Below are 23,900 nucleotides of genomic sequence, written 5' to 3'. Positions count from 1 at the left end.
ATTCAGCACAATTTGCTGGTCATGTTCTACACTTTTCTCTTTCCTGTGGTACATGCTGATGTCCTCTTTACAATGCAAATTGTCTCCTTAGGGAGGAACAGGACTTGAACTCTAGTGCCATCTGCTGAAAGTAGCAATCTAATTTTCCAGAGGAGCCCTGCATGGCCTATAAGCCTTCTTACCCTGGCATGTCAGTCTCCATAAGGAGAGACATTACCCCTTAGATCCCAGTCGGAGGTCTCTAATACAACTAAATCAGATCTCATGCTTTGCACTGAGGAGGAGCAACACCCCAAAACATGTGTCTACAAATTGAGATTCTGGTTTGGGTTTTATAATAAGCCACATGGCAAGGCTCGTTAAGGTGTAGATAATGCTCGGATTGCTACTTCCAATAGGTGGAACTAAAGTTTAACTTCTCTTCCTCCCTGAAGAGACAATTTGCTCATTACAATGGTAATACTAAAAAACATGCAAAACATAATTTTGGGTATATGCCACTTTTTGCCACAACGTGTAACAGAATTCTGGAGCATTTTCCTTCCACTTTCTCCCATGTTGCTTCTTTACCCATAGGCCATAACAAAATATACGATATTCACTTAGTTACAATGAAATGACACTGAAATAAAGCAGTTGAGATAAACATTATGTTTGTGGGACTTGGTTTGTTTCACTGACCTTTACTTACTCGTCTTCCCATATTTGAGAGGTGCATTTTTTTCAAAATGTCACTGGTCTGAAAAGTCTGTGAAGATAATGTTATGTTGCTAAAGTGACAAGTTGAACAAATCGAGTGTCATCATTCTGGCCCCAGTGATACCCAAAGAAAAAAAGATTGCACAGCTTCCCCTGTGGGATTCTCCTTTCCCATGACTTTGGTACTATAATGGATCGAAGGTTTTTGGTGTAACATGGTATTCCTGGAATTAATTTTAATGAATAAATTGGAAGGAACACCATGTTCATCCAAAGACATGTAGTCTAGTTGTCAATGGTGATCAAGTTTAAGTTATAATTGGTGGATAGGATTATGGATGGACAACCAGGGCATTCTTAATGATTAGAGTTGAGAAAAAAGATTCCCAGGACCCTGTACCAGAGGCAATGACTTAAATCCGTTGCTGATAGACTAGAGCACAGCGAACCTCCTACTACCTGCGACATTCTGGGCACCTCTTCTGATTAGTTAGCCCTCGTGATGCCGCAATGGAGTAATGGTGAATGGCACTCCGGGTGTGTTCGGAGGTGCCCGAGAAGGGTTCCAAACCGTTAGCTAGTATAAGAAGAACTCAGCCCTTGATTGGGTATCTGGAAACAAAGGTTTATTTGAATCAATTTAAAGTAATTTTGACATTTTAATCCTTGGTCTGGACCGTCATCAGTTTAAAGGGGATTGCAAGAAGGTGATTTAGAAGGTGAGCTGTGCACCGGTAAGAGTGACGTCCATTTACACTGATGAAGGTCTCCAGATCAAGGACCGAAATGTAAATTTTTGTTTTGGAATGATTCAAATAAACGTTAATCTCCACCTATCCAATTGAATGCCGAGTTCTTCATATAGTAGCCGCAATGGAGTGACATCACGAAGAAGAGGCGCCGGGTGATGCCGCAGGTAGCGGGGGTACTCTGGATTGGCAGCCACGAATTACCAACATGGCCATTTGACCAGGGTGCTGCAAATATTTTTGCTTATCACTAGTTATAATTAGACAGCACATTACAGAATCAGAAGACAGAAGCAAAAGAGGAATTCCAGGAGATGACGAGCACAGTGGTTAAAGCTGAAGAATGGTCATCAACCACCGTCATGGAGGTTTTATCAAAAAAGGACATTAACATTAACCTAATATATGTCACTGACCATCTTTAAACAGTGTGTTGAGTGTTGATGTTTCTATCAATATAGCCTGATAAATGGAAGCATAGGAATTGTCAATCTTACAAATGTCTAATTTTGTGAAGGACTCTAATTTATCATGACACATAACAATCCATTCTCATAAGAAGCATGTAAAACTCTCAACAGGCTACAATGCACATCAGAACCACTTGGTGATCACACAGACACATGCATCATAAACACATCCCGATAGAGTACAGGAAAATCATTATTTTTCTTTTTTAAAGGAAATTTGTAAGCAGGTTTTTGCTATTTCATCAGAGAGCAGCATAATGTAGGGAAAGGGACCCTGATTTCAACAATGTATCACTTAATTTACAGGGTGCAGTGGTTGCGACACAATCACAGTTTTTAGATGTAGCATGTAGCAGAGCTCAGAAAGTTAGCCCTGTCCTCACCAGGCTCTGTATGTACATTGTCTATTGACAGTGAGCTGCTTATCAGAGAAGGCGGAGTGGTCGGACCAGGGCTCACATGAGCTGTAGTCCAGGCAGTGAAAATCATTGTCTTGTATTTGTATCACATTCATTGTACTGAAACAACATCACACAGCCTAATAAGTGACACATCCCTGAAATCAGTATCTCAGCCCCTACCTCATGCTGTCCTCAGATTACACAGCAAAATCCTGCTGACAGATTCCCTTAAAAAACATGTAATTTCACCCCACTCATCTCAGGATTGAAGGTGGCAATCACTCTTGTATTACACACAGTTTGTCTAACAGTGTAGAGGGAGACAAATTAATTAAGACTTTCTACTTTCTGTAGTTCAGATTCGATCATAACATTGGGCACGGCTCTCAAGGACAAGGCTTTGCTTTTCTGTTATATAGCAGATTATGATTAAGGTGTCCTAGAAGTGATGAACTTTACACCTAAAGTTTATGTTTTCTTTGTTGAACATGTTTCGGGTCACATATGCATTAATAATATGGCATTAATAGTATGTGAACCCCTATTTCAGTTTACATGCAGTACTCCTACTATTCAGACCCCACTGTAGTGAAAGCTGTTCCTCCTTAAGTTTTCACTGCAGATTGTCCATGTTCATCATTCTATAGACAGGTGATTTATTCAGGAATTAGCTCTCAATCAATAATGGTACCTGACTTACTGAAGAATTAATGCAGAGCCTCGGCTTCCTATTATAATAATTAATGGAGCCTACCTCTAAAAGAAATAGCAGTCTCAGTTTCCTGTTAGTAAAAGATCTAGTTGTCATTCTCTTTAATCAAGCAGCATGAAACAACGGCATTAAGAACTTTGAAGTGAACGTCCACTTCTAAACACCATTGTTATTTTAATCTAAATTCTGTGCTGATTATTTTCTTAATATATCTTTATAATGGCTGGAGCTTAGTATGTTTTTTCTCACTTAGAGGTCATACAAAATCAGTAGAAATGTATCATCTTGCTGCCTTCATTCTCTTTACAAGAAAAAGTTAAAACTAGTGTAATATGTCCATGAACTGCCTATATTCTCATGCTGTGTAACTTGCCGTTGATTCTTTTTAACTGGGTGGTGCCCATTGCATCACCATTCTGCCAGCACCATAGGAGCTGGAACTTCCTTTCGTTCCATTGCTCTTGCCATTATCCAATCATTTGTCTTCCCTGAACGCAATGCATGCCTCTATGATTGGCTTGTAAGCAGTTTGACTGACTTTTTTTTTTGAAAGCCTGAGACCATGCTCTCTATTTTGAGTGCACTAAAAAGGTGACTAATTGGGCCACAAAAAAAGTGAACTGGGATGGGGTCAGTTGTAACCCTCTCCAACAGGAGAAAGGTCCCTAAAGACCGTTACTCAGCCCTCCAAGCCAGAAGGCCATAGCAAGGGACAGGGACAAGTAGCCTCTCCTAGCCAAAGCCAAGAGAGACCCAATCTCGCTCCTAGCATCTGCTTGGGCTTCAACACAAGCGAGAACTAGGAGCCATCGATAGTCGACTCCCCTCCCGAGAGAGGAGAGCCTGGGGTCAAGGAGAGTAATCTGATGGCCACATACTCCCCTCCAAACCTATCAGAAGGGAACAGCATCCTCTAAGTGTGAGACACACAGTGAAAACAATTAGAATAAATAATGATCTCAATAACTGAGCAGTTTTGGCCACCGACGGCACCTAGAACAGCTGACCGGCGGGGATGCCGGGAGTCACACCCCCAAGATAAGACACTGATGACCTATCCTAAGGATAGATAGGTCATCAATGTTAAAGTGGTGGACAACCTCTTTACTTACGTAAAATTACCAGCTTTGAGAAAAACAATATTAATGTGCAATCCTTTGTTGGGAGTAGTTTATGTAATATGTATCTGTAAGAAGCCACCCAGTAGATGTGATGTGGCTTGTAGTCTGTCAAAGGTTTTGGTAGGTTGTGGGATACTGAATTACATTTCTAATGTGAGGAAATGGAGTTCTTTGCCAAATTCAAGAAAAGGTAAAGACTCCGAAACACAGTAGACTAAAGTCACCAGAACTAGTCAATTAGTCAATATCGGCTGTATTAGCAAATAGTCAGATGTGTATGGAGGCCACCCGACTCTCCACATCCCCATCACATGTAATGTCTGGAGATAAGGCTCTGCGAAAGAAGCCTCTCATAGAGAACACAAGAACTCTTTGTTAAGCCTACCATTCCTGTTTATAGGGGAGCGAGGAGAGATGACTGTCGGCCAAGAGCGATTCAATTCTATATGCAACTGGTGAACATAGACAGAAAAGGGCCCCTTTGCAAGATTAATATATGGGCCCTATGAAGTTTAATTGCTCATCATAATGCACCATTCCACCTGCTTTGGAGTTGAAAATAGGACCTCTTACCTCTTGAGCCCCTGCACGGCTGCAAATGTTCCACCAATGGTGTGTCTGACCCTGGATAAATGGATGCCTTAAGGGTGGACACATCTGTTAATTTACCAGTAATTGTGGTATAACCTTATATTTTAGCAGTATTATAAGGGCTTTTCAAAAAATTTAATGTAATATCCTATCTCTAAGAATGGGACTTTATACAGCGTCATTTTGAATGGAATGGGGGTATGCATGCAAGGCTTCAGCTCTATTCTGTAGTAAATTTGGGGAAATACTTTTAACAGTGCCTTCAAGATAAAGATGTTACAAAAACATTACACTTTAGAGAAAAAACACTTTAGTAAAACATACAAATTCACATGATTAGGAACCTTAATGGGTTCCTTCTTTGGCCTCATACACACAAGCTTAGAAGTGATACATACTCACGTTTGAAAAAAAAAATCATGGGTTAAATCAGACCAATATCTGTCCTAGGAGCGCTGCATTGAGAACTTCTAGGGAAAAACTTGATAAGTGAATCAAAAGCTTAGCGTTAAAGCTTAGAGAAGCTACAATACCATTAACCATATTATGAGCCAGAATGGATATGTTCATATAAATGAGGTCAAACACTTATCACAGCAGTTTTAAAATAGAAATTATTGAAAATATTACAGTCATTGAAGAGAAATTGCCTTCATTGCCCTTATGTAAAAAGCACAAGGTTAAGGTCATCAATGTGGTTCTAGTCACTGTTTTATGTACTGTAATTGGTAAAACTGTACCTTCAATGTTGATGATGGCCTTCTCACCATAATGGAAGTAGACACATAGGGCAATACACTTGCCAAGACAACCAAATATTATCCAAACCATTTCAGGAGAAACTTCAAGTGCCGTACAGTAATTTTGACTGAAGTACCACTTGGTGGGTTCTTGTAGGTGACGTGAATACAAGAAACATGCCTAGTATCTTTAAGAGCACTGGTCCCAAAAAAGATATCCCCTATCCATAGGTTGGACCTCCAATGAAAAGCAAGTCATCCCCTATCTGTATAAGGTATAACTTGCTTATCTTTGGAGGTTCAACCATTGGGACCCACAATGATCCCAAGAATGGTTCCCTAGAACCCTGAGAATGAAGTTCTGCAGTCAAGTCATGAATGGAGCTTAAGTTGGCATGCTCAGCCTCCGCTCCATTCATTGTTTATGGGACTACCAAGTAAAGTACTGTTTTCCAGGCTGTCCCACAGAAAATGGAAAAAGGACCGATCATGCGCACCTCAGCTCCATACATGATTGGGCCAACTATCAGAGTTCTAGAGCACCGATCTTGGGTTTGCTAAAGGTCCCAGTGGTCAGAACCCCCATCTATCAGTAAGTTTCTTGCTTTTTAGGGGAATAGCCCTGTAAGGTTTTTATTTGACCTATGTCTGTCTCAGGCGTGCTCTGTAATATAGTTATACTGAAGAAAGATCTGCTACCTTACTTGGATCCATCAAATTTCTGTACACGGTTTTGGGTTTTAGCAGAAAAGACCATGGTTTACAACAGAGATAATTAGGGGGAAGAGAGGTATTATGATTGTACAGTACTTTGACAGCCAAGTATTAGTTTCCAAATATTGCCCCAATGAAAGACTCAAATACAATTACATAAAGATCAAGCTCCATTACGTTGTAGAAACATATCGATAGAAAAGTAGAACGTAAGTAACCTGATCTATTTAGCTATAATTGTGCAGCTATAACATTTGATTAGTAAACTGCATTGCCTTGTGTTTTCCCAAATTTTAATCCCCCCAAATCCCTGTCACACCATTCTCAGTATAAGCCTTTCAATTGTCAGCCTGCACATAGGGATTATGCAAACGAAGCAATTATGAGGCGTTCTCTAATATCAAGATTGGGCAATCCATATTGTCTAATAAGACTGAAAGATTGCGAATACTGTGTCTTAATTGTATAGTAAGTAACCATTATTAACAGAACATTCAGCACCTAAGAAATAAGACATTAAGCTTTTCAGATTGAGCCATCAAGCAATAAAAAAAAACACACATAAAAACAACAAAACACATGTAGACATTAGACGGGGCTATTATATGAAAGAATGCAATTGTTGCCGGAAATATACTTGTCTGTTTGTCAATACAAGTAAATGTTTGCTTTGAGGCGCTGTTCTCCTTTGCACAGGATTACATCCTAAGTGAAAACACTTTGATACTGTAATATGCTATTAACTGCAGATTGTGAGCTTCATAACGCTGGCAATTTTGCAAATATTCAAATTGTGGCAGGTCTTCCTATTTCTTGATTGATTTAAGTCTTCATTCATTGTGATTAAAAACAGTAAGGGAAGCTAAATTGTAGGATGAGCTAATGATTATCCATTATGTGCCAGAAACCAGAGACTGAAGAATGAGAAATCCTTATACACCAGCGCTTCTCAAATTGTTAGGAAAGTCTTCAACTGTTGAGATGTCCAATTGTTCTTGATAAAGCTCAAAATACCTCCAAAATTACTAATTTAAGTAGGATAGTGCTCCCCAGCGGAGGCGCTCTACTAGAGATCACTTCATCCATGAAGTGTCCCCAGTGTAAGAACATGTGTCATATCCTGACTGTGGGCTCAGTTGCACTGATTAAGAACATAGTGGCTGGAATATGGGACTATGGCAAGTAAGGGGCATTATGGCATGCAGTGGGGCATTGGCTGGAACTTTGGTCGGCACTGTTATGGTAACATTGTAAAACCTAAAAATGTTGCTGCTATCCACACTACATCTACTGTTCCTTTATTTTGCCATGGATTTTCACTGTTGGAGATTTCCTGGTGTCACCATGATTTGACTGTGATGCCCCGTCTATATTATACCTAGACAGCAGCTATCAATGAACAGGGACACGTTCACTAAAGAGCAGCTACACCAGCCATCTTCATCAAGGTGCCCAACTCAGTGGTGAGATCCAGTCCAGCACCAGAGCACCAAATTGCGGGCACTTTATGGGGTACTTTGGGGACATCTTTAGAGTAAAGGGGTTGTTGGGAATTTTCAATTATCAAGAGTTGGAATGTATAAAAATGTTCAGATCAAGAATAGGAACTTGTTACATTTTTGTGCTTGTCCAAACAATGTATTAAAGCCTCTTTATGAACTATGTTTATTCTTTGCCAAACATCCCAAACCTACTAAAGGACTTAAAAAGAATCTACCATGAAAAAAGGTCTTGAACTACTTTATGGAAAGTGATTAGCCCTGCATGGTGGCTCAGTGGTTAGCACTGTATGGTGGCTCAGTGGTTAGCACTGTTGCTTTGCAGCGCTGGGGTCTTGGGTTCAAATCCCACCAAGGACAACATCTGCAAGGAGTTTGTATGCTCTCCCTGTGTTGCGTGGGTTTCCTCCAGGTTCTCCGGTTTCCTCACACACTCCAAAGACAGACTGATAGGGAATGTAGATTGTGAGCCTCAATGGAGACCATAGGCGGATTATAAAGAGGGCAATCTGGGATGCCGCCCGGGGCCCCTAACCTCCAGGGGGCCCGGGGCTCCGGGGTGTCTATGGCCAGATTGCCCTCATTATATGTGCGGCGCCGCAGCACATACCCGTAGACAGTGGCAAGGGGGCCCCCGGACTGCTCCCCCAGCAGCTGCGCACGGCCGCTGCTTCTTCTTCGGCCGGGCCAGCACTGCAGCAGTTAACTTCCCTGTGCTGGCCCGGCAGCGTCACTGCTAGGAGACACGGCCCTGTGCGCGGCCGTGTCTCCTAGCTGTGACGTCACGCAGTGCTCACCCGGCCTGCAGTGCTGCACCGGAAAAGAGCAGGAGGACTGGAGCCGAGCCGGGGGATGGTGAGTGTGTGTGCATGTGTGTGTGTGTGTGCAGGCAGATATCATTGTGTGATGTCTGTTTATATGTATTTTTGTGTTTATGCGTGTATGTATATGTCTGTATATGTTTGTGTGTGTGCGTGACTGCATGCGTGACTGCGTGCGGCCTCCAGCTTAGTATAGATGGCACCATGCGGCCTCCTGCTGTCTCTGGGGGGGCGCCGTGTGGCCTCCCGCTGTGTATAGATGGCGCCGTGTGGCCTCCTGCTGTGTATAGATGGCGCCGTGCGGCCTCCTGCTGTGTATAGATGGAGCCGTGCGGCCTCCCGCTGTGTATAGATGGCGCCATGCGGCCTCCCGCTGTGTATAAATGGCATCGTGCGGCCTCCCGCTGTGTATAAATGGCATCGTGCGGCCTCCCGCTGTGTATAGATGGCATCGGGCGGCCCCCTGCTGTGTATAGATGACACCGTGCGGCCCCCTGCTGTGTATAGGTGGCGCCGTGTGGCCTCCCGCTGTGTATAGATGGCGCCGTGCGGCCTCCCGCTGTGTATAGGTGGCGCCGTGCGGCCTCCCGCTGTGTATAGATGGCGCCATGCGGCCTCCTGCTCTGTATAGATGGCGCCGTGCGGCCTCCCGCTGTGTATAAATGGCGCCGTGCGGCCTCCCGCTGTGTATAGATGGCTACGTGCGGCCTCCTGCTGTGTATAGATGGCTACGTGCGGCCTCCTGCTGTGTATAGATGGCTACGTGCGGCCTCCTGCTGTGTATAGATGGCTATGTGCGGCCTCCTGCTGTGTATAGATGGCTACGTGTGCTCAATATTGAGTCATACAATTAATGTAAGGCTATGTGCCCACGATGCAGAAATGCTTCCGATTTTTTTTGAGCGTTTCTGCATCTCCCTGGCAGAAAAAATGCATGCGGATTGTACATGCGGATTGTACATGCGGATTGTACATGCGTTTTTCCTGCCAGGGACATGCGGAAGTGAAGCGTTCTTCACATGCATTTCCGCATGCCGGTTGACAAGCGCTTTCCAAGCGATTTTAGCATCACTTGGAAAGTGCTTGACAACTTGGTCACACTATATAAATCCATGCAACCGGCATGGATTTATATAGTGTGACCGTAAAAGAATGGTAAAAAATAAATATATAATTACCTTCTGATGGCCTGCCGACGTCAGCGGTCGCGTGACCCGTCACATAACTAAATGACGTCACGGCCGGTCCTTTTCGGACCATCGCGAGCTGCCGGCAAGCCAGGATGCATCGGATAAAGACACCGGGGGCCATCAGAAGGTAAGTATAATATTTATTTTTTATTTTATTCTTTTTTTACAGGTTCTATAGTACCCGGGTCCGGAGGAGAGTCTCCTCTTCTTCAAACCCGGGTACCATCCACACATTGAACGCATGTTATCCGCATGTACAGATGCAGTGATGCGGATTCCCTGCGTTCCAATGCAAGTCAATGGCGGCGAAAACGCCGCGCTTCCGCAAAATAATTGGTAGTGCTGCAGATTTTTCCACAATGATAATCCGCAGTGGAAATTTCCGCAGCATGTGCACAGCACATGCGGATTATCATTGGGGAACATGGCAGACCTTCTACCAAGCATTTTTTAAGCATTTCTGCAGCGGAATTGCAGCTGCGAAAACGCTTAAAAAACGGATAGTGGGCACACAGCCTAAAAAAAATTATTAGAATTAATATTGTGCCAAATTAATTTGATGTGAACTATCACATGATCTATCACAGGGGATCATGTGACATGTCACGTGATATATCAGGTGTGTGTGGGGGGGACCACGCCTTCTACACTATGTTCCAAATTATTATGCAAATAATATTTTCTCAGATTTTCCCAAATTACTTATATGAATTGCAGTCATTGTAATTTTCCAGTCAAATAACTATTAGAGTACAATTGAAAGTTTTTTGTACAAACTGCCTATGATAACAGTATATTTTTAAAAAAATAAAAAACTCAAACTGCACTTAAAATGCATGTTCCAAATTATTATGCACAGCAGAGTTTTCAACCTTTTCATTTTAATAAAGAACAAAAAAATGGTCATTTTTGAAATTATAAGCAATAGCAGGTTATTACAAACTGAAATCAAACAGTTTTCAACTCAAAACTTTATTCTACGTGATGTTACATTTGCACATAGGACTCCTTGTTCGAAAGGAGCTTCTGAACTCTCTTGTCCATTAAATTTGTCAGGTTTTGGATGGTTTCTGCTTTAATTGTTTTGCATGAGGACAGAATACCCTCCCAGAGCTGTTGCTTAGATGTGAACTGCCTCCCGCCATCATAGACATTCCTTTTGATGATGCTCCAGAGGTTCTCAATGGGGTTGAGGTCAGGGGAGCATGGGTGCCGCACCATAAGTTTGTCCCCTTTTATGCCCATAGCAGCCAGAGATGCAGATGTGTTATGTGCAGCATGAGACGGGGCATTATCATGCATGAAAATGATCTTGCTGCAGTTTGTACAAAAACCTTTCAATTGTACTCTAATAGTTATTTGACTGGAAAATTACAATGACTGCAATTCATATAGGTAATTTGGGAAAATCTGAGAAAATATTATTTGCAAAATAATTTGGAACACAGTGTAAACTGCCTGGGGCCCTTGCTACTCTTAATCCACCCCTGATGGAGACAGTGATGATAATGTCTGTAAAGCGCTACAGAATATTTTGGCAATATATAAGCAATCATAGTGAATATATTGCAAGAAAAATAGACATGACATTTCTGAACTTAAGGTCACCATACACATTAGACTAACGTCTGCTGAACCCACCGATTTCGACTCTAATAACCGATTGCCAGGGTAGATGATGATCTGGTATGTCTGATTTCGGACTGCCCATTTCTTTGATCTCCAAGTGATAAGCTCCTTGCAGAGATATCTGTCAGCTGCTTTCAGCTTTCCTGGAGAACACAGGGGTGCTCGTGTGTATGAGAGAGACAGTCGAGATGGCTGAAAGATTGTATCGTCCAGCCGACAGTAGAGTTGAGCGTATTGATTCTCGGAACTCCGGTCCAGTGTCCAGATCAGTGCTACCTGGCAGCTAGATGGAAGTCCCACAAATGTTTTACTTTCCGGTGTCTTCCGGTGAAAGGCATTTCATTTGTCAGGGCTGGTGCAACGTCACCTGTGTGACGCAACGCACAGATGGCTAGGCTAAAGAAAAAGCCACGTCAGGGACTCTGGAAGGTAAAATATTTGTGGGACTCCCATCTAGCCACCAGGTACCACTGATTTGTGCCCTGAACACTAACAAAGTATGTAGGATTCAGCCGTACTACAGTATATCTCTGAGTATCAGAGTCAATCGGTTCCATTGCTGTTTGCTTACTGCATTGGCATGAAAGTGAGTTCAGAGATAAATATTCATTGTTCACCTATAGAAGCTTTGTTACAGTTCAGGCAGGTTTTCCATGGTGACAGATTGTCTTTACCATTTTGTGTAGTTTGTTGTATTTTATATTCACAACATCCGGCAGAAATGCCAAACATATTTCTTTGACTATAATACATTTAATTGAATTACTCATCATCACAGAGACCAGATCCGTCTTTGACAACATTCGACAGGCAGATGTTCGGTAGAAGGCCATTGATGAGGGAAACGGTGGAATGCAACTAATGGATTTAGACGAGATGATAGAATCGACTCGCCAGATTCGGGATTTGTAGAAAATGAGAGCGAAGCATCATATAAAGACTCAGCAGAGAATATTCATTTATCTCTAGTTTAAAGGAACCTGAAATTATTTTCTGAATCAGGATGTAAAGGTTTATAAGCAACAGATGGCAATTTAGGATCCTCAATTCTGGAGGTGGCCATGTACGTAAGACGGCTGCAGTGTGGCAAAATGTAACTTGGCAAATAACGGATCATTTTGATATCTTGTCGCAGAAGGTTTTCTCACTTAAGAGGAAAAGATAAAGTAGCATTGTACAAGCCGATGTCAAAATAGATAGATCTGAGCCGTGATATCCCAGGGCTACGTTATCTGCTTCAAAGGGGTATTCCCATCTCCAGGATCCTATCTCAATATGTAATAGGTATAATAATAATAATATTAGCAAATACCTCCAATTAGAAATGTAGTATAGTTCTTCTGATTAGCTATATTGATTAACCTATGTGCAGGGTATTGCAATAGCTTAGATATATATGGTTGCGACCACTGATATAGTGACAGTTAGTTGTTAGTGGCTCTAACCATGGATATCTAAGCTACTGCAATGCTTTGCACGTGGGGTAAGTGACATAGCTAATCAGGAGAACTATACTACATTTCTAATTGGATGTATTTGCTAATATTATTATTATTACACCTACTACATATTGGGACAGGATCTTGGAGATGGGAATACCCATTCCTGTGATTTGATTTGCACCAACTCTACCCAGATGCCTTCCCTGGATTCAAAGACCTTGAATGGCAATGCCACACCTACTCGATCATCATAGGTGTCATATAACTTCTTGGAAGTTGTAGACATAGTATGCATAAGCCTTAAAGAGGTTGTCCACTACTTTAACATTAATGACCTATTGTCACGGGTGTTTCAGAGGTGACAGACAGTCGCCCTGCAGTGGGTTTTAGGAGATCTTTACATTTGGCATTACAGACATCTTCTTAGAGGCTGGCTGTCTCTAGGACCCAGTGGTTACCTCCCTCTGGCTAATTAGCTCCCTGGCCTGGGTGTATAAATACCTGGTGTGTCGGAGAGGGAGGTGCCAGTGATATTCATTACTACTTGTGAGGCTTTAGCAAGAGCAGTACTTCGTTCTCTCTCGAGCTTGAGGCCGTGTGCGCATTTGTCTGGAATCGTCTAAAGCTAAGCAATTCCCCCCTGTTTGTCTACCCTTGTTATCTATAGAGTTTAGTGGAGATCAACTAGTGCTCATCTCCTCCCTTCCCTAGCCTTAGCCATACGCCAGGGAAAGTCAGGGTGAGGCACGCATGCGGCGATTGTTGAAGAGGCAATATAGGGATGGTAGTTGAGACAGGGTGACACTAGACCAGACTAGGAGGTCTCCACTTCCCCCTTTCTCTAGTGTCTGGGCTCCCTTTCCCTTTTCCCTTTGTGTTGCACTAAGTCTTTCCCACACCTGGCGTGAAACTTATCCTTAGAATAGGTCATCAATGTCTGATCGTCTGTAGTCCGACACCCGGCACCCCCGCCGATCAGCTAGTATCTGTGCCGCCGGCACAAAGTGCTCACTTGCCAAGCTGCTCCATCTACTTGTAGTAGCCGCTGCAAGGTACTAGACATCTGCCTCCTGTTGATTTGAATAGGAGATGAATGTGCAGTACCAAGCCTTGGCCACAAGAAGTAGACGGAGCAGCTCGTCGAGTGAGTACTTCAGGCCAGCTGATCGGTGGGGGTGCCGGGTGTCAGGCCCCGGCCGATCAGACATTGATGACCTATCGTAAAGATAGGTCATCAATGTAAAAGTAGTGGACAACCTTTTTAACTTTAAAGGGAATCTGTCACCGGGTTTTTGCTACCCTATCTAAGAGCAGTATGATGTAGATACAAAGACCCTGATTCCACTAATATGTCACTTACTGGGCTGCTTGCTGTAGTTTTGATAAAATCACAGTTTTATCTACTGCAGATTTACCAGTTCTCTAATTACTGAGTTCTGTATAACCCCGCTCCCACCACTGATTTGTGCATAAGCAGAAAGCAGGCCAATCAGTGGTGGGGGCGTGGCTATACAGAGCTCATGGGTATGGACTACATGGCAGCAAGTTTACTAGTCTTGTAGGGATAATCTCCTGCTGATAAAACAGTGATTTTATCAAAACTACAGTAAGTGACACATTTCTGGAATCAGGGTCTCTGTCTCTACATTATGCTGCTCTCAGATTAGGAGGCAATAATCTGGTGACAGATTCCCTTTAAGGGGTCTGTCCTGATACTCTGTAGGGTATAATGACTGCACACGTCGGATTTTTCTTTATTATTGACACAGCATTTGCAGCTTATACGCAGATGTTTGCTGTCAACGTGCTGAAGGTGAGCGGCAGATCCACTCAAAAAATTTAAATGACAGTGGGACTAATCCTCCGTGTTTCCGTGTAAGTAAGAGACACACAAATTATTTAAACGACAGAAGTGTTTAGCACGGAGCAGCTAAAATTCGTCTTGGAAATCTAAAGGGCATGAAAACAGGGAAGCAGAAGCTGCATTCACATGGACGGGATGCGACCTGTCATCGATTTGACGCAGAGGCTTTAGTATAAGGCAGGCTGGGTCTTCAACATTACTGCCATGATCTATAAATGAATATATTTATAAGTGTGACCATCTGATTTCTGACACTGGACATTTCGCTGATGACGCCTTTCTCCTGCAATGTACAGCGATTCTGCAGCCAGGATTGAGCTGGCAGAGGTTGGCTCGTGTCCTTGCATGTTCACTCTGGCAACACCTCAGGGCTTTGCTCTTGTTTGTGAGGTCTGTGCTGGACATTCAGATATTCACACAATTACTGCACCAGCGCTAATTGATTGCTGATTAAATTAAATGAGCAGAGGGACTCATTGATCAGCTGATCAATCAGTGATGCTCTCGCTTGCCAGGGCTTCGTTAACTTCAAACTAAATGCCGCAGGGTTAATGGCGAGGAGGGGCAGCAGCTGCCAGAGCACAGGACAGGAAATTAAGACTGCACAGTTGGGGCAGGATGATGTGTTCGCCTGTTTTTACAATATAGCTGTTTTATATGAGAACGATACTGTTATATTACATTTCCCAACTACAATATGTAAATCTCCCTTAACGGACACTGAAAAAGTGGGAGAACATTTTTGGAGATGAATTGGATATCTTTAATCTTTTATGAATGTTAGATGATGGTCCACTATGATTCACTCCTGCTGGACAGTTTTGGAGCATTTTTAATAATGGGTTCACAGAATGAGGTAACCGTTAATCTGTCAGTGAGTTCGTCTAACAACAGGGTCTGTAATTGTTATCTTTGCTCTTTTGAACCATCCTCTAGGCTAATTTTATGACCAACTCAAAGACCCAGCCATCAGAAGCAACTCACTGATGGACTCTCTGCTAACTCTTTCTGCAGTCTGTTCTTTAATGTGACACACTGAGGGTGAAGAAGTTGTAAAAGTCAAATGGTTAATTTTTGTTTAATGAAACCCTATTGAAAAATAGATTTTTAGCCCAAAAAATGCATGTAAAAAAAGGCTCCCGAAGAGATTCATAAAATGTTAAAGAGAACATGTTAGCATGATTTTGTACTATACAGTACAAACATATTTGTAATACAGATTACATTGATACCTTTGGTGAAGAAACCTACTTTATTGTTCTTCTTTAGTCAGGATTTGACATTTTCTGCTAATTAAATTTTGGTGCACAGGGGCTGGACTGTGCACTGGGTCTGTGCCTACCTCCGGTCTGTGATTCCCCGGCCAACCTGCCTGCCTCCAGTCTGTCATTCCCCGGCCAACCTGCCTGCCTCCAGTCTGTGATTCCCTGGCCCCTTCGCCTGCCTCCGGTCTGTGATTCCCCAGCCCCTCCGCCTGCCTCCGGTCTGTGATTCCCCAGCCCCTCAGCCTGCCTCCAGTCTGTGATTCCCAGCCCCTCCGCCTGCCTTTGGTCTGTGATTCCCCGACCCCTCTACCTGCCTCTGGTCTGTGATTTCCCTGGATCCTCTGCCTGCCTTCGGTCTGTGATTCCATGGCTCCTCTGCCTGCCTCCAGTCTGTGATTCCCAGCCCCTCCGCCTGCCTTCGGTATATGATTCCCCGACCCCTCTACCTGCCTCCGGTCTGTGATTCCCTGGACCCTGCGCCAGCCTCCGGTCTGTGATTCTCAGCCCCTCCACCTGCCTCGGTCTGTGATTCTCCAGCCCCTCTGCCTGCCTCCGGTCTGTGATTCCCAGCCTCTCCGCCTGCCTTCGGTCTGTCATTCCCCGGCCCCTCCACTTGTCTTCAGTCTGTGATTCCCCGGCCCCTCTACCTGCCTCCGGTCTGTGATTTCCCTGGATCCTCCGCCTGCCTTCGGTCTGTGATTCCATGGCTCCTCTGCCTGCCTCTAGTCTGTGATTCCTAGCCCCTCTGCCTGCCTTCGGTCTATGATTCCCCGACCCCTCTACCTGCCTCCGGTCTGTGATTTCCCTGGACCCTCGGCCTGCCTCCGGTCTGTGATTCTCAGCCCCCCGCCTGCCTCCAGTCTGTGATTCTCCAGCCCCTCCGCCTGCCTCCAGTCTGTGATTCTTAGCCCCCCGCCTGCCTCCAGTCTGTGATTCTCCAGCCCCTCCGCCTACCTCCAGTCTGTGATTCCCAGCCCCTCTGCCTGCCTTTGGTCTGTGATTCCCCGACCCCTCTACCTGCCTCTGGTCTGTGATTTCCCTGGATCCTCTGCCTGCCTTCGGTCTGTGATTCTATGGCTCCTCTGCCTGCCTCCAGTCTGTGATTCCCAGCCCCTCCGCCTGCCTTCGGTATATGATTCCCCGACCCCTGTACCTGCCTCCGGTCAGTGATTCCCTGGACCCTGCGCCTGCCTCCGGTCTGTGATTCTCAGCCCCTTCACCTGCCTCCGGTCAGTGATTCTCCAGCCCCTCTGCCTGCCTCCGGTCTGTGATTCACAGCCTCTCCGCCTGCCTTCGGTCTGTCATTCCCCGGCCCCTCTGCCTGCCTCCGGTCTGTGATTTCCCTGGATCCTCCACCTGCCTTTGGTCTGTGATTCCCAGCCCCTCTACCTGCCTCCGGTCTGTGATTCCCCTGGCCCCTCCGCCTGCCTCTGGTATGTGATTCCCCAGCCCCTCCGCCTGCCTCTGGTCTATGATTCCCTAGTACCTCCACCTGCCTCCGGTCTGTGATTCCCCTGGCCCCTCCGCCTGCCTCTGGTATGTGATTCCCCAGCCCCTCCGCCTGCCTCTGGTCTATGATTCCCTAGTACCTCCACCTGCCTCCGGTCTATGATTCCCTGGCCCCTCCGCCTGCCTCCAGTCTGTGATTCCCCGACCCCTCTACCTGCCTCCGGTCTGTGATTTCCCTGGATCCTCCACCTGCCTTTGGTCTGTGATTCCACAGCTCCTCTGTCTGCCTCCGGTCTGTGATTCCCAGCCCCTCTACCTGCCTACAGTCTGTGATTTCCCTGGCCCATCCGACGCCTGGTAGAAGAGAGCAGCCTATGTTAGGAACTAGCTGCCTGTTAGTTTTTAGGCCCATAGTAAAAAAAATGATATAATAGTCCTGGACAACACCTTTAGGTTATGCCCATTAATTTAGAGGACACTGGAGAATAATGGAGAACTTCCAGAACTTTACTCTAGAACATGTTAGGTACTTTTTTGTAGTTTTATGATGTCATATCTTCTCAAGGCCAATTGTGGGGCTTATATTCCAGCGACAAGATATACACTATAGTATTTGTCCATGGCTTTGCTGTAGACATGAATCCTAAACATTTATGAGTTAAGATTTTAAAATAAGCCAAAAATCTCTGTTTAATCCATGTTGAATAACCAGAGTGCCCCCAACCACAAATGGGTTGCCTACCAGCCGTTGACCCCTTGGAACAGTTTTCACACCTCCATGCTATTTCTTAATCAATTATGTTCACACAGGGAAAAATTCATCCATCTCCGTTGTATTGTCTCTGCTCCATTACCCCATTTATGGTACCAAATTGTTTTCTAAATACCGTACATGAGTAATCTGCAGAGCATTGCCCCATCATGAGGTTCAATTTCAGGCTCTTTCTTAGCTAGGAGTCTAGCAATGAAGCTTGGCCGAGTATATATAAACCAATATTTTCCCTGCCAGAGACTTGCAGAAAATTGCCGTACATCTGTTATTATACAGAACAATCACACACACACAAATCTATTTTTGTTTATTGCTTTTGAAGACAAGAAAGAAGAACCCACATTTCTAAGCGTTGGGACATTCCCTCCCCTGACTCGCATCCTATCAAAGACAAGAAGCATAATGAACGCCAAGTCTACCAGGGAACCTGGTCTGCACAGTTCCAGTTCACAGCGTAATATTTATTCCAACTTTAAGAGCCTGCAGTTAACACAAAAATAAATCTGCAAAGGCAAGAAAAGGAGCTTGTAACTATATTATTTTACGCTCTTAATCTACTCTTGGAATTAATGAACTGAGGACAAAGGGAAGGAGGGAAAAAGACAGACCCGGTGGAGGGCAATTTCTAGACATTGTTCCATCAGTGCTCCTAAATAAAAGATTTATTAATAGACTGTATAAAGCCAGGACAAAAGACATCCATAACTGAAGATTAGGAAGGTTCTGGTTTGGCGGAGGCAGGTGACAAGGATTTACGTTAACAAAGGGATTTACTGTACAGTAAGTCCCTGCTACAGTTACAGGAATCTATTGAATGCAATAAAAACAATCATAAGAATAAATTAGGTATATGATTATCAAATGGATACGACACCTGGTTCTAGATATGTAACAATGTAGCAAAGGTGAACAAGTCAATGAATAAAATAAACTGAGTTAGGATTATGTAACAGGTTTGCTCGCTATACTGAAACAGATAGATAGATAGATAGATAGATAGATAGATAGATAGATAGATAGATAGATAGATAGATAGATAGATATGGGATAGATAGATATGGGATAGATAGATAGATAGATATGGGGAAGAAAGAAAGAAAGAAAGAAAGAAAGAAAGAAAGAAAGAAAGAAAGAAAGAAAGAAAGAAAGAAAGAAAGAAAGAAAGAAAGAAAGAAAGAAAGAAAATTGAAATCAGCACTAGCAAACAATGCAATGCAAAGTAATACGGGTGCCCGAACCTTCCAGGCATTGACCGATTGTCCAAATAATTCCCCCCAAAAATGAAGGCAGCACACAATTTAAGAAAAAGTAGAAACAGTGCTTGAAAAAGATTCTCAGTTGAACCAAAATGTTGCTGAGCCCCAAAAGGCTATTAAAGCACAATTTCTAATTTTTGGGGAAATAGATAGATGGATGGATAGATAGATAGATAGATAGATAGATAGATAGATAGATAGATAGATAGATAAGAGAGAGAAAGATTCTGTTATGGATCCGACACATCACCACAAGGGACAATAAACAGTTCACTATTTGCACAATCATGTTTTGGGGCGCTGCCTCCTTTTTCTTTACTATATTGAAAGATGACTTAGGTATGTGTCATGGAGGCTTGGCACCCAAAAAGTAGTAGTCTGGTGCTGCTGGTGCTGCTTCATCGCATTTTTAGTGTTTAGATATGAGAGAGAGAAATAGATAGGATAGAGCTATCAGAGAGAACTGTAGATGGGTATGAGAGACAGATAGATATAGATAATAGGCAGATAGATCTATAGCTGGAGAGATGCGGTAGATGGATAGATAGAACACATTGTGGTATCAGTATAAGTCTCTCTAATGACAAACTCCATCGGTATAAATGAACAGATGTGAAAAACTATAATACGTCCTACAGTAGACATTTTATAAGGAAACATTCAGTGTTTGAGACATTTGCTATAATGACATATCCTTTTTTTAGCTTTTAAATCCAGATAGGTGATGCTTCAGACATCAGATACATACAGCACTTTATAATAAACGGAGTTGCTCGGCTATACAGCCAGATATTCTAGAGCAAAACAAATATTAAAAGCACCGGCGAAGACCCAAGTCTGACTCTACTGTAGGCTGAATATTCACACTGAGTCACATCAGTCCACTCACTACATGTAATATGTATCTTGGTGTGCGGTTGCAATATCTTAGACTTTCTTTGGTGAAGTCTATGCATTATATCTGATGCTCAGGGCAATGCGATGATCACACAGGTGCATGGCCCATTATAATGGAGAGCTCTGATAACTGAACTGTATCTGCTCTGGACTGTGCATCTGTGTGATCATCACATGACCCAGAGAGTTTTTAATCCTCTGGAAGTGAAAAAAAATTAATGTTTCCATTAGGTGACTGCAAGTCTAGATTCTTAACACCATGAAGAATTTATACAGAAAGTGTTTTAGAAAATGGCATAACGTCACATGGTAACAAATAATCTGCATTTGTTTACCACCATGAACGTGAAATATAATTCCGGTAAAGTTTGATTGTAATATTGAAGAATATGTAAAATGCCTATAGCAGGATTGAATGTACATAAATATTGAAGTGCTCTTGAAATATATCTCCTACGATCCTCCATATACTACACATGATACATCCGTAAATACAACATTTTTCTAAAAATAAAATACCTGTAAAGCGCCAAAGAAATAAATCACATACGATTGATTACAAAAATAAAAAAACTGACCAGCACCTTCAAATAGAATAAAGCAAATGTGAACAGGTGCAAGCCATCACAACTACTCAATATAACCAAGAAAATACAGCTCCATACTGAAACATTGAATACATTAAATCGGAACTGCATTACTGCTATAGAATAATGTAAAAAAATCAAGGTACTTAGTGCACAAATTGGCCAATACATGAGAGCCCATGAGCCATGGTAAGGCGTACTCCTTTGATGGGATCCTAACAATTCATGAGAGCCCATCTACTGTGTCAAGGTGTACTGCTTTGATGGAAAAGCAAATTCCAGCACTCACGTGTTGATGGTTGATTCATTTATTCCACAACTCACAATGTTTTCCACGTGCACCACCCTAGCTATACTGAGTGCCGACTATATTCTCTTGATACTCCTTTGATGGGACCCTAATAATTCATGAGAGTCCATCAGCTGCGGCAAGGTGTACCCCTTGGATGACACCCTAACAATTCATGAGAGCCCATAAGCCACGGCAAGGCGTACACCTTTCATGGGACCCTAAAAATTCATGAGAGTCCATCAGCCAAGGTAAGACATACCCCTTTGATGGGACTCTAACAATTCATGAGAGCCCATCAGCAAGGGTAAGGTGTACCCCTTTGATGGGACATCAACAATTCATGAGAGCCCATTAGCCAGGGTAAGGCATGCCCCTTTGATGGGACCCCAACAATTCATGAGAGCCCATCAGCCACGGCAAGGTGTACCCCTTTGATGAGACCCTAACAATTCATGAAAGCCCATGATCCACAGTAAGGCGTACCCCTTTGATGGAACCCTAGCAATTCATGAGAGCCCAACAGCTGCAACAAAGCGCATCCCTTTGTTGGGACCCTAACAATTCATTAGAGCCCATCAGCCATGGCAAGGTGTACCACATTGATGGGACCCTAACGTTTATATGATTCTCCTGGGCTGAAAGTCTACAAATTTAATCCAGCTATGATTACAGACATGAGTTTCGTAGGCAATGTCTGACCAACTATCTTTATTTAATGGCTCAAGAAATTGGAATGGAATACGACCAACCACCAACGTTAAGTAACCCCAACAAGTATCCAACATCACATTCCAGAAATCACGTGAAATCCTTTACCTTTAAGCACTTGAAGATGTATGTAATCTTAATATTACTGAAAGTCTCTCGCGTTATCTTCTGTAATTAGTCAGGAGAGGTTCTTAGTGGTTCCCCGCTGTTTCCTTCAAAAGTGTAACAATGGAAGAGAAGGGTGCAGAATGAATGATGAGAGGACTCTGAGGTCTCTCTCCATATTAGAATAACTACAATCGTTCACTTCTCTGAGATCATAAACGCTTCATACACCTACCACATCATGGATACAAAGTAACCTTCAAAACTAGTGAAACGCCAGGTATGTCAACGTAATTAAAAGGCTTGAAAGATGACCTGATGAATATTCATTTGTGCAATCATTACCTCCAAAGCCAAGTCCTAGTAGCACACAGAGCCAGCTATCTGCCATTTAGAAGAAATTAAAGATGAGTCCAACCTCAATATCAATAGACTGTTGCAAACACTTGCTTTGCCATGACACAGCCAGGAATAATAAACCAGCAGCAAGAATCCCTCAATATGACTGTATCATTAGGTGACTTTACAGAAGCCTTAGTTAATTTGCAAGTTGCTTGCTTTATCATGCCCTAACTTTGGAGCAGGCAACCTATGTATTGCGTTACTCATCCTGAGCCAATACAGCTAAACCTAACGGTACCCTAAGGTACCCTATAATACTGTAAGGGACCCCTGGAGTAAGTTCCTCTCCACCTTCCAGCACTTTATAAGACAACTAAACCTGTATAAAGCCAAGGACCTACAGTGAAGTGCAGTTTTTCCTGCCTCTCTATCAGAACAGCATTTTGCACAAGATTGGATCAATATTAAACACTCCTTGGACTGCTGCTGCAAGCTATCTCTATATTAAATTGCTTTCCTTCCCCTCTCACATATGCTATTAAGCTGATAGAAACTTAAATACTGTGTATCTGGCTGTGTTAATGTCTGGAGTTATAGGTAGGCAATCAGCCCTGTGCATAATTTCCCTACAAATCTTAAATCTCAATATTATTACAAAAGTAAGAATAAATATCTATTTATACTGTGATACAATGTTACTGCTGCCTGCTTAACTCTTACATTGCTAAACACCCTGAAATATTCTCTCCAGGAGGTAAATTATAATAGGCAATAGGCAGAATATCACGTTTTTCAGCCTTTCCAGCCAGAGGATTGCTGCAAAGCAGGGTAATTTCTAGATTTTCTAACTATAAAATATATCACATTGCTACTTGGGAGACCTGTATCATTGGAATGCTGGCTATAATTGCATTCTAATTGGAAAGCATATTGTATATACACATCCATTGTGAGCTATGGGCAGTTTAGAGCAGAGCTGTCCAAGGTGCTGAAAAAATGAATCAGCTCAGCAAGGCAAGATTGAGAAGTACTGGAGGGGAAACTCACCCGGCTGGGAAGGCTGAGCTGGGATGGATGGAGCACTGATTCAGGTTGGAGGGATGTTGGGCTTGTTCTGCAGCTTCCACACAATCCAGCAGTAATAGGGTCTTCAGTTCCCCACCTTCCCTTGCAAGGGACAGCCAAGGTCTCTAGCTGTAGGACTGGGTATCTGTTGCAGGATTTCTCGGATCACACTGCCTTTAGTACACTGTGCACCCGTAGCTGATCCTGCTGGGGTTTATTAGAGTGCAGAAAGCAGGCACTGTCATATTCCTTCTCCCTTAGCCCTTCAACTGTGCTCAGTCTACCATGGCCCCCTAGTGGACAGACTGGGATACATATAGCTGGCAAGAAAAAAAAAGCAGTGACCCACACAGAATAAATGTATATATGTATGTATGTATGTATGTATATATATAAATATATATATATATATATATGTGTGTGTGTGTGTCTGTGTACATATGTGTTTATATGTATGTGTATATATATATATATATGTATGTGTATATATATGCATGTGTATATATATATATATGTATAT

At 43.0% G+C, this 23,900-nt stretch overlaps 1 protein-coding gene across 3 annotated transcripts in view; it reads right to left on the bottom strand.

The window, feature by feature from the left end:
* Positions 1–23,666, bottom strand: part of LOC141156879 (tenascin-R-like) — a 746,139-nt gene extending 722,473 nt beyond the window's left edge. For 2 of the 3 annotated variants that reach the window (XM_073643380.1, XM_073643378.1), the window contains exon 1: positions 23,363–23,666. The gene's annotated coding sequence lies outside the window, so the exon portion shown is untranslated. Of the gene's footprint in view, positions 1–21,976; positions 22,081–23,362 lie in introns of all 3 variants that reach the window. The other variant, XM_073643379.1, reaches the window with a different exon arrangement.
* Positions 23,667–23,900: the final 234 nt, after the last annotated feature.

The sequence above is a fragment of the Phyllobates terribilis genome, unplaced genomic scaffold (genome assembly GCF_046119375.1).
Source record: "Phyllobates terribilis strain yellow unplaced genomic scaffold, ASM4611937v1 Scaffold_8__6_contigs__length_399053987, whole genome shotgun sequence".
In the NCBI taxonomy this organism is placed as follows: Eukaryota; Metazoa; Chordata; class Amphibia; order Anura; family Dendrobatidae; genus Phyllobates; species Phyllobates terribilis.
The sequence above is the reverse complement of the archived record's forward strand: the minus strand, read 5'-3'. Positions and strand labels throughout refer to the sequence as shown.